Source organism: Drosophila sechellia, chromosome 3R (assembly GCF_004382195.2).
Source record: "Drosophila sechellia strain sech25 chromosome 3R, ASM438219v1, whole genome shotgun sequence".
Classification (NCBI taxonomy): Eukaryota; Metazoa; Arthropoda; class Insecta; order Diptera; family Drosophilidae; genus Drosophila; species Drosophila sechellia.
In genome coordinates this window covers 27,065,974-27,079,915 of record NC_045952.1, presented here as the reverse complement: position 1 = coordinate 27,079,915, position 13,942 = coordinate 27,065,974, and the positions used below count along the sequence as shown (strand labels likewise).

At 43.8% G+C, this 13,942-nt stretch overlaps 1 protein-coding gene across 1 annotated transcript in view; it reads left to right on the top strand.

The window, feature by feature from the left end:
* Nucleotides 1-13,942, top strand: part of LOC6618781 (ankyrin repeat domain-containing protein 50) — a 43,324-nt gene that overhangs the window by 19,070 nt on the left and 10,312 nt on the right. The gene's annotated exons all lie outside the window — the stretch shown is intronic.

Here is a 13,942-nt window from a genome sequence, read left to right as displayed (position 1 = left end):
TATCTAAGGCGACATGGGTGCATTGCTCAAAAACATGTGCACACCACATGAGTCAGTCACTTGAGATCGTTCCCCGCCTCCTAAAATAGTCCCTTAGTGGGAGACCACAGATAAGGTCCTCGCCGCTCAAGATAGGCAGATGTGCCCGAGCGTGGGACCTCGATAAGGCAGGGACTATTTACTTAGGCCTCTGCGTAGGCCATTTACTTTAAGATGCGATTCTCATGTCACCTATTTAAACCGAAGATATTTCCAAATAAAAGCAGTTTCTTACAAAAACTCAACGAGTAAAGTCTTCTTATTTGGGATTTTACAGATACAAAGACTTGTTTTTCTGAGTGTACGGTCAAGTCGAACTGAGTCATTCCCATTCAACGTGAGATGCGCTGAGGAGTGTGAAGCGCCTCCCACGCTCGGCCATAAAACTGTTTGTGTTTGACTGTCGCGCAACCTTGTAGCAGAGTGTATTGTTTATGTGCCGGCAACACGCTGAGGTTCCGGCAAATCCCGCTCTATCCTTGGCTCTTGTCCCACTGTGCGGGTGTGTGCTAATGACGCCGCACTTAACCCATGTTACCAGAAAACGGGCGTGTCCAATTCCGCCCGGCAGGTAGTCGGAGTAGGGTCGAATCGAGCACCTCGATTTTTATGAGCACTTGACAACTCTATAAACAAAGAACGCTTATCACCCCAAGAACAGCTCCTCGACCCTTTAATCTAGCATATATCTTGTTACAAAAAGTCTCGCACTTGAGCTGCAATTTTCACACGGCTTTAATGCTCGGTTTTATGGCTGATATGCCAGCTAGAGCCAGCTTTAAGCCCGTTCCAAGTCGCGTTGCTCTCTGGATTCCCTCCAGACAGTTGCCCCTAACCCAAACCAAACAGGGCCACCAGAAATATGGCGAAATGAAAGCAGCATTGCGAAAAGAAAAACTTGCAAAAGATGAAAACATTACGAAGTAACTTTTCGCTTTGCGCAGAGGAGGAGCATTCACAGGCTGTTCCAACTCAAACCGAAGATTTGTGTGGGTTTTTGTGTGTTTCTGGGCCTCGTGCCTCCTCGAGATCTCCAAGTTGCATGTTGTCAAAATTGCTTTGACGTTTTATTAGTTTCCAACTGGCCCCCGAGCAGCCGCACTCTAACAAACCGACAACATCATCATCGCCATCTCCATCGTCATCTGCTGGCATGGCAAACAAAAAACAGAAAACAAAAAGCAAAAAATAACACAAAATCGACGGGAAATTTACATAAGAAACGTTGAAGGATGCTCCACGGACCGGGCACACTTCACTCTAGCCGGCGCTAAAAATAACAAAAAAAAAAAGCAAACTCCCAATGCGCTGACCAAAGCGAAATGAATACTCTGTAGGAAATAGCAATGCGACTCCGTCGACGAGCACATTTGAAAATAGTTTGCGGCATGTCAAAAAGCCAGTGACCGCATTAAATTTTCTCCTCTCCAATAAACGAATTTTTTCCGATTTTTTTGGAAGGCATCCAGGGGCCCAGCGAGAAAAGCAGCAGCCGCTTGCATTTGATCGGGCAGCCAGCTGGGACCCCTGAGATTTACGGGATTTCTCATCCAGCAACTCTTACACTTTTTCATTTTTTGGGGTAGAACGATGCTCGCGTGGAGTTTGTTTTCCCAGGGCAGCAGATTTGGTCATTGATTAATCACACGGAATGGGAATTTATTGGGGAAATCAAACGATCAAACGCGTCTGAGAATCAAGCGGATTGCGAAGAGCTGCTAAAATTAGTCATTACAATAATATTGTATTAATTATCTGACTTTTAAGGATCTGGGGTTGAAGCTAAAAATGATTTGGCAGCCAAATAAATTTGTAGAAAATAAATTATAGCTCATACTAATCCTCAGAGTTTCGTTTTGTTTCTATTTTAGTGAGGTCCCAACGAATATCACGAATCTTAAGATTAAATGCAGAGAACCCTTTGATTAAGAGGGGGATTTTTTTGTCGTGAAATAGATCCACATTTATGCCGTGCTCTATACAAAATCAAAAGGGCATCTAAGCTTCGGCCTTTTCCCTTCAGTTCTGTGCAGCAAATGGAGCACACGGCGCAACTCCCAAAAATTAGATTTGTGCACACGGCTATTTTTGTGGCCAATGCAGCCGGGCAGGAAAATAAATCGAAAAAAAACCCATGACAAATAGTTCAAAGGCCCAACTCGTTGAGAGATATTTTTTCCGGCGTCAAGTGTGTGTAGCTTGTTATTTTTGGCCCAAAACGCTGGACTGGACTCGACGCACCCAAGGGGGAAAGAGAAACTGCACATGACAGTGGGAATAATTAATTCATTGCATTGGCCAAACGGTTTTCCGTCGGCTCGGCTCGGTTCGGCTTGGATCACCCCAGCTCACCTCTGAAATGGGTCAGCAATTGTAATTGTAAGCAGGCAGGCGGTTGGTTGGTTTCCTGCCTTTTGTTTGACATGACGATCATGAGATTATGACGACGACGACGTCGACGACGCCCATGTTGCGTCACAATGCCACGCCCATGGCGTCATTTGCCCTTTTGGCCTTTGCTCCAGAATCAGATAAATTTGGTTATTGCGTTTTATTGGCGTGTTAAATTGTTGCAACTTGCAGGCCATGTGTCTATCGATTGTCTGCCCCACAGGCCCGACTCATTAAGTGAAATTGCCATAAAGACAAGCGGTTCGTTTCCCCCCAGTATTTGCTGGCTTTGCCTTTTGTAATTCAACTGATTATGAGATTGTTGACTTGTGTGCGCCTTCCCTTCCTGTGCGTCGTGATTCGAGGAAAGGGGGTGAAAGTGCCGGGCCTGGGGCTATATATATCAACACAATGAGCGCCAAAATAATAGCACTGTAAAGTTAGCACTTCTTCGCTTTAAAAACTCTCAAAAAGTTCTGGTTTCCAGGAGGTCAGATAATGTAATGTAAAGGGTACAGAGTTCCAAAGAACTTTCGTTACTTCGACAAAAGTTTGGTACAGCTGTAAGGGAATCCTTTAATCTTTCTTCAGAACTCGAATTGTAATATACTTTTCTAACATATTAAGGTTTTTAATAATGTACGTTTGACTGAACTGAACTTGAAATATTTATATATTGATTATCCGACAGCCTTTTAAGACTTTATAAACGTATTTTGAGGTAGTATTGTCAAAGCTAATGAAAATATTACTATATATATATGGTGTCCTATTGTTTTGTCGGCAATTGTTGGTACTTGGTATGAGCACTTTTATGCGGCTCCTCTTGTTTTTGTGCTTTATTTACGTTCTGCTTTGGAGCAGCACTTCGCCATGGTCAATGGCCGATCCGCAGCATAAAGTGGGTTCTGAATCCGTGGCTATGGGATATGGGATATGGGGGGACCATGGGGCATGTGTTATGATATAATCTGCGGTCGCCAGCGAGTGGAATAACATTTCTTCTAAGACTTCCGTGCTGCTGCGCGTGGTGGCAACTCGCTCCATCACTCGTTCGCAGCTCCCCAGTGCCCCAAACCACGCGCCACATGCATACATCCACACACATCGCCGCTTTGTCAGATGCCAACAGCGATGGCTAAATTAAAAAAAGGGGCAAAAAAGTGAGGAAGTATAGAAGTCTAGAAGTATAGAGAGGGCCGCCAGCAAGTGCCGTTCAGTTTAACTAACGGCCTGACAAATGGGAGTGGTGTTAGCATTTCAATTCTCAGTTAGTTTTCCATTTGCTCACAAGATGAATGCAAACAAACACACAACACGGCAGCGCAATACTCCTCAAAATTAAACTGGGACGACGGACAGACGGATGGCATGGGCGGACCTTGCAGGTCCTTTTAAGCAGCGCACCATAATTTACATAACACTCACTTGCACTTAGTGCCTGACCTAAATTTGACAGCCACCTGCTAACGAAGCCCGTGCTGCCAGAAAGAAAATTCCATGGGTCCTTTTGTGAGCTGCCAAAGGGTGGGTGGGTGTCTCGCGGCAGGGGGGCCCGGAAAATACAGAGATCGCGGGCTGTAATTAACTCGGGGTGGTGTGAGGGGCGGTGGGCGCAGGATGAGAGGAGCCAGCGGCAGCCGCAAAGGTCAGGGATTTCGTGTCTGCCGCAGAAGGCGTGAGGTGAAAGCGAAAATGCTCGTAATGCGGGTCTATTTAGAGCTTTGGCTAAATATTCATAAATTCAGCTATTTGCTTAATTCGTTTGGCGCCCAAGCAATCACGGGAATAGAGAAAAGCCATTAGGGAGCTCCAACTGCCTTATGAATGATGATTCATATTGTTGCTGTGTTTTGTGCAGTACAACTTTTACCAACTTCATTTATTACGATCAGCAATTTACCCTTTCACCCGAAGAAATTCGAATGCTTTCGAATTTAAGTTGAATTAAATTGTTAAATTAAACGGCAAGCTAACAACATAAACTTTGCTATAGCAAGTTAAACTTAAGTCGGCTTATATTTATTACTTATTTTTAGAGGAAAGCTAAAGTTGTAATGAAATATGACATCAATTTTAGATGTTGCACGATATGTAAGTCAGTTTTATGGTTCTCTTTCGAGCATGGAAGTTAAGAACCAAATGCTTTTGGCTTTAAAGGGTGTTGGCTTTTAATGGGTTGCTTTGTAGCAAGGGGCATCCCCCTTCACATATCCCAGAGTCCATCGTTGATAGCCGATTGCAAAGACTTGTGCAACATGCAGCGAACATTTATCATCGATGGCAGAGCTCAAATGGCACGTTTCGATGGGCGCCCAGGCAATTTACGCAATGGAAAGTGTTTGCCATCTGTGCGTGTGTGTGTGGGTGGTCTCGCCCACTCAGCCTCCACCCACCTCCCCAGCCATCCTCCATCCAGGCAAAGTGTCCAACTTGCTATCTCTTGGATTTCCATTTAGCTTTATTGTGTAGCAGCGACAATTTCAATTTCTATAGACAGGGTAAGGCCTGATTAATGAATGAATACCCAAGTCAAGTGACAGAAATGTTGTTTAATTTACTGCTCCAGTCGGCGGATGAATGAGAGTACTAAACAACAGAAACGAGGAAGGGAAAGATGTTGACAGTAAACCGTAGAAATCCTTACGTAAACGGAGCTGCGCTGACTCATTCTGCTGAAATCTTCCGCCTGTTTACTGCATATTAACAATATAATTTGCAGTGTGCCATTTCGAACCGGGCAAGTGGGAAAAAGAGCCTGTCAGCCAGCCCTGTGCAGTTTGTGTTTTTACACAACCCCATTGTGTGGACTAAGCCAGAAGTTTAGAGTGCTGGAGCACACACTTCCCATCCCCGGCTGCATTAGCCGAGCTGCCACTTCAGTTTGCCGATTGGCATTGTATTGGCCTTTCACTGCTCGAGTTGGCCGACAAGTGGCCGAAACTTTTGCCAGCCTGACCCATATACGTCTGCCAGTTCCGGGAGGCCATTTTAATTGCTTTGTTTTATTGCCACTGCCATTTCCCCAATAAAGTTGTTCTCTGCTTGCTTGGAAAATTTGTGTTCATTACCTAGAAGCCGTGTCCTGACCCCTGGATAGAATCACCATTAAAATCTGGCCGCAATTTTGGTAAAATATCCAAACGCTTTAACTGAGCATTGTGCAATCGGTGGCAACAAAAAAATTTGCACCTCGCTAATTCCAAAGCAAACACAATGCTCGAATTGTTTACTCATTACTTTTCGCTGGGGCCAGTTTTATTTATATTTTTCTTTTCGAAGTGAGGCAATCGAGGCTCATAGTCAAATGCACATAATCTATATATAAGTAAGGCCAGGCACCGCACAATTATGGCAATAAATATATCAGCGTTAATGTATGCGATTTGGGACCAACTGTTAATTAGCACTCCGTGCCCCAAAAGGCCAAAAGCGGCACAGACAAATCGGCAAATGAAGCGTGGTAAAAAATAATAGCCAAATGAAGCGTGAACAACGAGAGCGGCACAATCTGGCCAAAAAAGAAAAGTTCCATGAATGAATTGCTCTGTGCGTGTGTTTTTATTCCGGTGCTACGGTTGTCTGGCCACGCCCCCATTGGCGCCATTCAGTTGTTTACCAGGGTTTTACGGGTATTACCCATATGCACATATACGTACGAGCAGCCGTTCGTGGGGCTCTGGACTTTAGCCTCCTCCGTATCGGAAAATGCCAATGACTGCGACTTTGTCTTGCTACTCAGCTAATTGTTTTGTGGCAAGTGACTTCTGTTCTGCTCTCTTTTCTCCCTTTCTTGGCCAAAACCGAAACCGATAAGCCGAATTCTTTGAATAAGTTTGTTGAGAACTTACTTGAGAATTGAACAAGAACAATGGCCAATCAGGAAGGAATCTTTGTGGGCGAAACTTTTCATTGTGCGCATCATAATCGCATTTGTCATTCCTCTGTTTTTGTTTTTTTTGTTGACTCAACGTAAAGCATTCTTGTGCGCTTACTCCACTTCTATTCCCGCTTATCAATTCTGCTGGTTTTCGTCATTATTCGAAGAGGTTTTCATTTCCGCTGCGAGCGCACTTAACTGGAAGTTTAATGATGAGAATATTACCACTGCATTTTGGCTCTAACCAAGCCCCACTTGCCCCCAAATAGGCTTCAATTAAATGCGGCGCTTTTGGCATCGCACTACCAAATCGGCAAATTACTGCATCGCCAATTGAAAAGCATTTAATTGGAGAGGGTTTTGGTTATTTGCGGTGTTGTCTATGGTCATGTCTGCCCGGTTCTTGGCGCGGATTTTGCGTTAATGCTGTTTGCCAACGCATTAACATGCAGCCAGCACCGATCGCATTACGCATACGCCACGTGTGCAGCAAACCATGTTCGGATTTGCCAATTACCCATGCAGCAAACCCAGCCGCACAAAGTGTCAGCGTAAATAATTGACTGAAAGGCGAGACGTCGACTACGAAGACGTGGAGGAGGAGGAGGAGGAGAGTCAGTCTCCTCCGGCTCAGTCTCTTTGTGATGGAAATGCAAATCTTATCGGGTTGACATAGTTAAGCCAACTAACTGGCCAACTCGCTGGTAGGCGGAAATTCTATTGTAATTACTAGCAGTTTTTAGCACCAAACAAGTTTATTTACAAGCATAACATCCCGCGGGCTTTTCATTCTTCAGCAAACCAAAGAGAGCAGCAAACTCGTTTGCGGCCATAACCATTCAGTTTGCAATTAGCCAGTTATCGCCCACTTAGCTGCAAAAAAGGAGTTCGTTTTGCGGTCGAATTGAAATGACAAATAAATAGATAGAAATCGAATAGCCGCGCATTTGCAGCCAAAATTATGACGCACTACAGGGCGTATGGGCAATGCATTTCCTTTGTTTATTCGGTGGAATATGAATGTATAGCCGCCAGAGTTTACAGCAATTAATAATAAAGTGGCAGTATTCTGATATCTCTGTGGTTTCTTTTTGTACTGCGCGTAGATAAGGTTCGTCGGTTATTCAACGCGAACAACAGAGATTAATTACGGCACTTTAAATAAGCCCAGTTTTTTATTTCAAGCATTTTTCTCAAAGCTTATTAGCCTTGCCAATTGAACCCAACGAAACCACCCACGCGGGTGCCACTCGCAATCTCAATAGCATTTGGTGCCACCGCAGAGAGTCAACTGCTCTTAATTGCGTAATAATTGACTTTATTTTTAGTTTATTACCCGGACCACCGCAATTTTCTTTCATTTTCCGTAGTGCATTTGCAATTTGTTGAGTGTGTTTCAATGAAATTAAATGAAAAACTTTTGCGGCAAATGAAAATTTTCAGCGGGCAAACAAAGACAGAAAACACTCTCAACTGGCGCTCCGAGCTGCGGTCACCAGCCGCAAAAAGCATTTAACCCACATTCGCCGGCGACACGGAAAACAACTGAAAGCCATCGTTGAGACTTGGTTTTTCGCATTATGCTAAGTGCTGGCCAGCAACTTCGGGATTCCGGGCCAACTGCCTATGGCCGAGAAGACAGCGTAGGCCTAAGGAAAAAAAGTAGTTTTGAGGATGCCCGTGATGGGTTTTAAGAGACAGCTGCAAGTGGCAGTGGCTAAACAGCATTTTCATTTGCTCCTTACTCGCATTAATTAGCCAAAAGCCATGAATAACATCTGCCGTCCAAGTGCGGAAAAAAAACAAGAGTCGGGCTGAAAATGCAATTGTGCTGGCAAACAAACGAGTATGACTGGCAGTCGAAATGTGTATCAAGTGACCAACGGCTTTCGTTTCTTTGAAATATGTGGCCGGCGAAAGAAACCATAAAAAATAAACTAAAACTCGGAGGCCGAACAGTGGCAAAACATTGTATATATGTCGCCTAATTTGTACTCGTCTGTTCAGGGATGACAGAAATGTACACTCAACTAAATTAGCGATTTTTAGTGATTGAATTCGTGTATAAATAAACATATTATCAGTTGTAAGCCTTCAAGAAGAACATTCTTAGGTGTAACCATTTTGAAACTATTGTTTCTAATAACAATTAAATTTTACTTACATTTTCCTTGCTATATTTTTCTTTTCGCCGCTCTGTAATTTTCTTGAATTGCATAATTTTTCGCTCTGTAATTTATTTTACCCCTGTGTTTACCCACAGTTTGGCTTGCGTTTCTTGCCCCGCTCGAAATGTATCTCAAGTGCGACAACAACACGCGCCGGACATGCGATTCCCGCCATGACCATGCCCAACTGTTCAACTGACACAATTCGTATATTCCTATGTAGCGCAATCTAAGCTTTCCCGGGTTTTGACGAGGCTCCAGACCCCAAAGCTCAAACACGTGCCCCGTCCACATGCATTGCCATCAAAATATGTGCGGCAATAAATTAAATAAAATATGCAATGTGAGGAGTTCATTACGAGCATTGTCACTGTCGACGCATCCACTTTTTGCGTGGGGCACGGTACCACCGAGTGGTTGGGGGCGTGGCTGCTGGTTCGGTGGTGCGGTGGTGGCGCTGTCGGCTGCATTTACATGCTAATGGAGGAGCATTGTAATTTATGCGATCCGCTTTTGTTGTTATCGCATATCGCGCTGGTACCGCGAACTGAGCCGTGCACAAGGTCATAACTGTGGCAACTTCCGGGAAAACAGAATTCCAAAATGGCATACGGCAAATATTTATTCAATAAACTTCTGAACTTAACAGCTTTATTACCAGCCTGTCCGAAATCCTTATTCCATCACTTAGTCAGGGCTGATAAATATTTAAACATCACTTAAGTACAGAAACCTCACGCTATTGGCAAATGACTTTAAACTAATAGCAAACAGGATAGACATTTTGCTGTCGGAAAAACAGCACAAAATCCGAACTTCATAGCCAGAGCATGTCAGAAACCTCAATCCGTTTAAGCCTATTCCTCCGCTTTGTGCATTCTGGAAAATCTCCAGTTCTGATTCAATTTACGCTTGCCAGAGGAAGCAACAAAATATAATCTAAACTTGCCCGGAAAATTGAAAACTGTAACAGAAGAGTTGGGGCGTGGACTTCAGAGTTCCTCGGCGTGCGTTGTTCATTTGGGTGTTGTTGATTTTGATTAGCAACCCGTGCACCTGATGATGCTGCTGCCACCTGCCCCAGCGGAATTAGCGTCATCCATCACGAAAGTTCACTTAGCCCATAAGTTGGGAAGATAGCCAAAGAGGCGGAGATGGATTAGGCTGGTTAACACATCGCTGGTCCAAATTGATGTCACTCCATGATTACATGCCTCATTAGGGCAATCCGCCGTGGATGATCATTAATAGGCACCCGTTGATGGGGGCACGAGTTTTGGTTTATTGATTTTTCCCTAATTAGGGCAGATATTTGTATCACTTTTCCATAATCGAGTGGTAAATGTTTTGTGTATACAATCTGAGCCAATCAATTATTTAATTGAATTACTTATTTGTATACAGGTAGTTTTGTGGGCCATTCCAAATGCTATTTAATCGACTAATTGGACTAACTATCTCTAAATACGCATTTAAATCTAATTCTATCTCCTTTTTGGCTCAATTAACTTAAAGTTGAACGTTTAAACTTAATATTCGTGTTATCTGCCTAATAAATGTAAACAACGAGTGGCAGAACATATTGTGGCAATAACTGTTATCACATTGATTCCACTTCATGTTCATAAGTGCTCTTTAGTTGTCACTTAGTGACTTTGGTCTAGGTTGAGGTTATTCGCATATAATCCAGACGGGCAGCTCACTTAATGTCAAGTTTGTTTGCGCTGATGTGCGTTCTTGCACTTGACCGGCGGAAATGCCGCAATTAAGCGACATTAAGCTGACCCAAACTGCACACGCACCGCCCACATATTTCCCATTTTCTGCGCGCTTTTCTGATTTTCCTTTTGCCTTTGGAGAAAAGCCAGCGAGCGACAAGGGCGACAACGTGGGTGAATCAATGCCAAAACGAGGGACATTTGTTACTGCATACTTAGGAGCGACTTCGACCTTCTGCTCCCTACTTTTTGTCCCTTTGTAATCAGCAGCAACATTAATTAAACCCGAGCTTAGGATGCCAGACAACGACGACGTGCTCCAGGTTTTCACTTTAATTGAACCGAACTTCTGTCTGGGCAATGGAGAAAGAGTCCTCGGACATGGATATGCACTGCTGCTCCTCCGATCGAATTAATTCCATTTTCTTTGGCCAGAACCGAAAAAGCTACTTGCCAATGGCCTTTCATCCTTTCAGACAATCTGTCAGCTTTCCGTATTCAGTTCAATTAGATTGCAAGTCAGAGTAATGAAAGGCAACTCGAATGGGGAGCACAAGTTCCCTTAAAGTTTACACAAAAAGAGGCCATGAATTAAATTTTGTATTCATGCCCTCCAGCACCACCACTACTTCATTTTCTTCGTTTCCCTTTAATTTCGCTGCCAGCCCACAGCCACTCCTGCTCATTCATCAATAAACGGCGGAAAGGACAAGGTTGTAAAATGTCAGGCAGCTGTCAGGACATTCGGGTCCTTCTGTCCCAGTTGCGTCTGCCTGTGTGTGTATTAATTTGATTAAATGCTACTCAGCACACACATGGAACATAACCCAAATCCAACAACTTTTTTCGTCTTCTTTGGCAGGTTTTGGCATTACACTGAAAAAAACCCAAAATTTATTCTTTTGGATATTCTGTTCGGGTTGTAATTTCTAGACTTGGTCATTAGTTTTCACAGTGTGGCTGATGACCCATTGATTACATTGGGAGCTTACTATTAAACTTTTTATTACACCAAGCTCATAGCTCAAACAAATATTTCAAATTTAAATGCTACCAAATGAATAAATTGTTTAAATCGAAAGGATATTGTTAGAAAAAAACTGTATAGAATCTGATTCTCCCAGTGCTTCTGATGACATTTACACAAGACTACCCAGCTCGCAGTTATTGAAAGACAAACAGAGAAACATGGCCGAAACCAGGGAGCGGAAACTGGGAAACTGGGGAGCAAAGGGCAGAGTGGAGGCGGCGGAAATGCCAAGAGGCAAGTGCGTGTGCCTGCATTTTCCGGGCGGAGAACAGGCGTCAAGGAGGCGGGGTGTCAGGATGGGTGTAGGGGTGTGGCCGGGATGAAAAGGTGATATCGGGGGCATATAGCATATAGTGTTTGTCAAAAAACGATGTCAATATGCTTGCTCTGGGCAAAACAGACAGCGAACAAGGCAGTTGACACAGATAAACCAGAGGAGCGATGCCAGGGGCCAGCTTTTCAATGTGCAGATACAATGCAGCTGCCTGATAACAGAAAGCGAATAGAAAACAAATGCGATTTCAGTCGTTAGAAATGCATGACTCGAATAATTCATATTGCTTGAGAATATAATTGCTACGCACTTTGTCTTAAAAACAATTGCCTGACTTTGCCTTGGCCAACTGCCAATTTGGAGCCTTAAAACAGCCCTTTCATAGAGAAGAAAGCTGTTGGAATAAAAGAAAAGTGGGAGTTTTCAGTTCATCTTACAGTGCTCAGCAGAATTACTTTTTCAACTTAAATAAATGCATTAAAACTTTGCAAATCGTGCAAAAAGCGGCACGCCCTGTTCTTTTTTCGGCACTTAAGATGAACTCTTGCGTTTTCCACGAAATTGTGTTTCCCCGGAGAGTGTTGAAAAATGCATGGCAGGAAGTTGGATTGGCGTGCCAAGGAGGAGCAAAAGGGATAAGGATGCGAGTTTGAAAATTACACAAAAATCCCTGCCAAGAACGATGATCATGATGATGATGGGGACGGCAGGCTGTCAGGCTTAATGTTTGCTCTTATGCAGAATACAGGATACCGGACACAGGATATGCGCGCGCTGTTCCCTCTCATTTTCATATAGCCATAATGTCCTGTGAATGCATAAAGTGCATTTACAGAGGCATGAAAAATTTAAGTTTAATTAAGCGTTCACCCAAGGGCCCACGGACATCGCATCCTGCCAGCTCTGTGACATCCTGTTCCCATTTGTGATGCTGCTCCGTGCCACCGGCACACACCATTGTCCTTTCCGATGCCCGCATTGAATCCGCTTCCGGTGCAGCCACAAATGCGGCAGGAGGAGCGGCATGGGAGGGGGCACGAAAGCCAGCACACAATGCCATTGGTTTTGGACACGTTCCAAGCTGCAAACGCCCAACCCACTGGGAGTCCTTAGGAGGTTTAGAAAGCGGGAAGCTGCTCAGCCTCCAGCGGCATTGTATTACGAAATTAAGCGCATCTGTAAGCGGAGCCCAGAGCATTCGTTTTGATTTCAAACGATTTATTCCCTACCGTTGAAGGTGTCATTCCAATTCCTCAAGGATTTGCCACCTGGAAAAGCGGAAAAGGATTGAATGACCTAGAGCTTTAAGCAATCTCCTTGCTATACCGAATTTAATATATATTGGACATAAATAACTATTGATTGGGAAACGCCCGGATAAAGTTTCACTTCGTACGGCATTATTCGCCCATAGTATATCATCATTTAAGATATTTATTTATCTGGCTAAACTTTTTGCAGAGTATGCAGACTTTGAGTTCGGTTGGCCCCTTTTTCGCCATCGTTTTTCATGGTTTCGCTGCCGGGGGAGCCTGGAAATGTGAAAATCGATACGGAAGTGCTCCTGAGTTTGCAAACTCTGGTTGGCTCTAAGCTGCTTTTGCCGCTGTTTTTCACATGATTCTGCACGTACAGCGAATTTCGCTTGATTTTTTACCTTTTGCCTGCTCGCAAACAATTTGATGCAATATTTGATTTAGTATTTGCGCTCGCAATTGTCGCACTGATGAATCGCTGCAGCCACCTAGGCATGCCATAAATATACCTACTGTATTGTATCTAACTTTGTTTGCATGCATTTATCTGGGCTCGCAAACTGTTTGGCCATGCATGGAATATATTTTGTTTGCGAAAAGTTATTGCCTGAATAATTGAGCAAGTCAACGAGTCACAGAGTTATTATTTAAACATGAGCCCAGCGCCTCCATCAAGCGGGAAATGCAAAAAGAGTAAAAATGCGAGCCAAAATATGTAAATACAAATTAATAGAGTACTTCCTGTCTGCATCCTTTTGAATGCCAGCCAGGCGGTAAATGCAAATGTAAATGCGAAGTGCATTAAACGCCCTTTCTGTGGGTGCAACATTTCAATTACATCCCAAACCGACCACTGGCTTCCTTTTCTTCTTGGGTTTTGGTCTTTTATTTGCGCCTCATTTTTGGGCGGGTCTGTTTTTCCAGGCGAAAATATTCCATTTGCATTTTGTTTGTGGGCACACGGCAGCAGGCGAAATATTCCCACGCCGGCATGGCTCAAGTTCACCCAGCTGCCAGCCGCAGATATGTTACATATATATATATGTATATGCCACATTCAAGCTCCAGATCCAGATGTCTGCAGAAAACCATGCCCCATGTGGCTTGCCGACTTGTCTGATTGCTACCCAATGTGTTTGGCAGCGGCGAATATATTTGCCCATTTAATTAAATCGCTTCTCCGCTA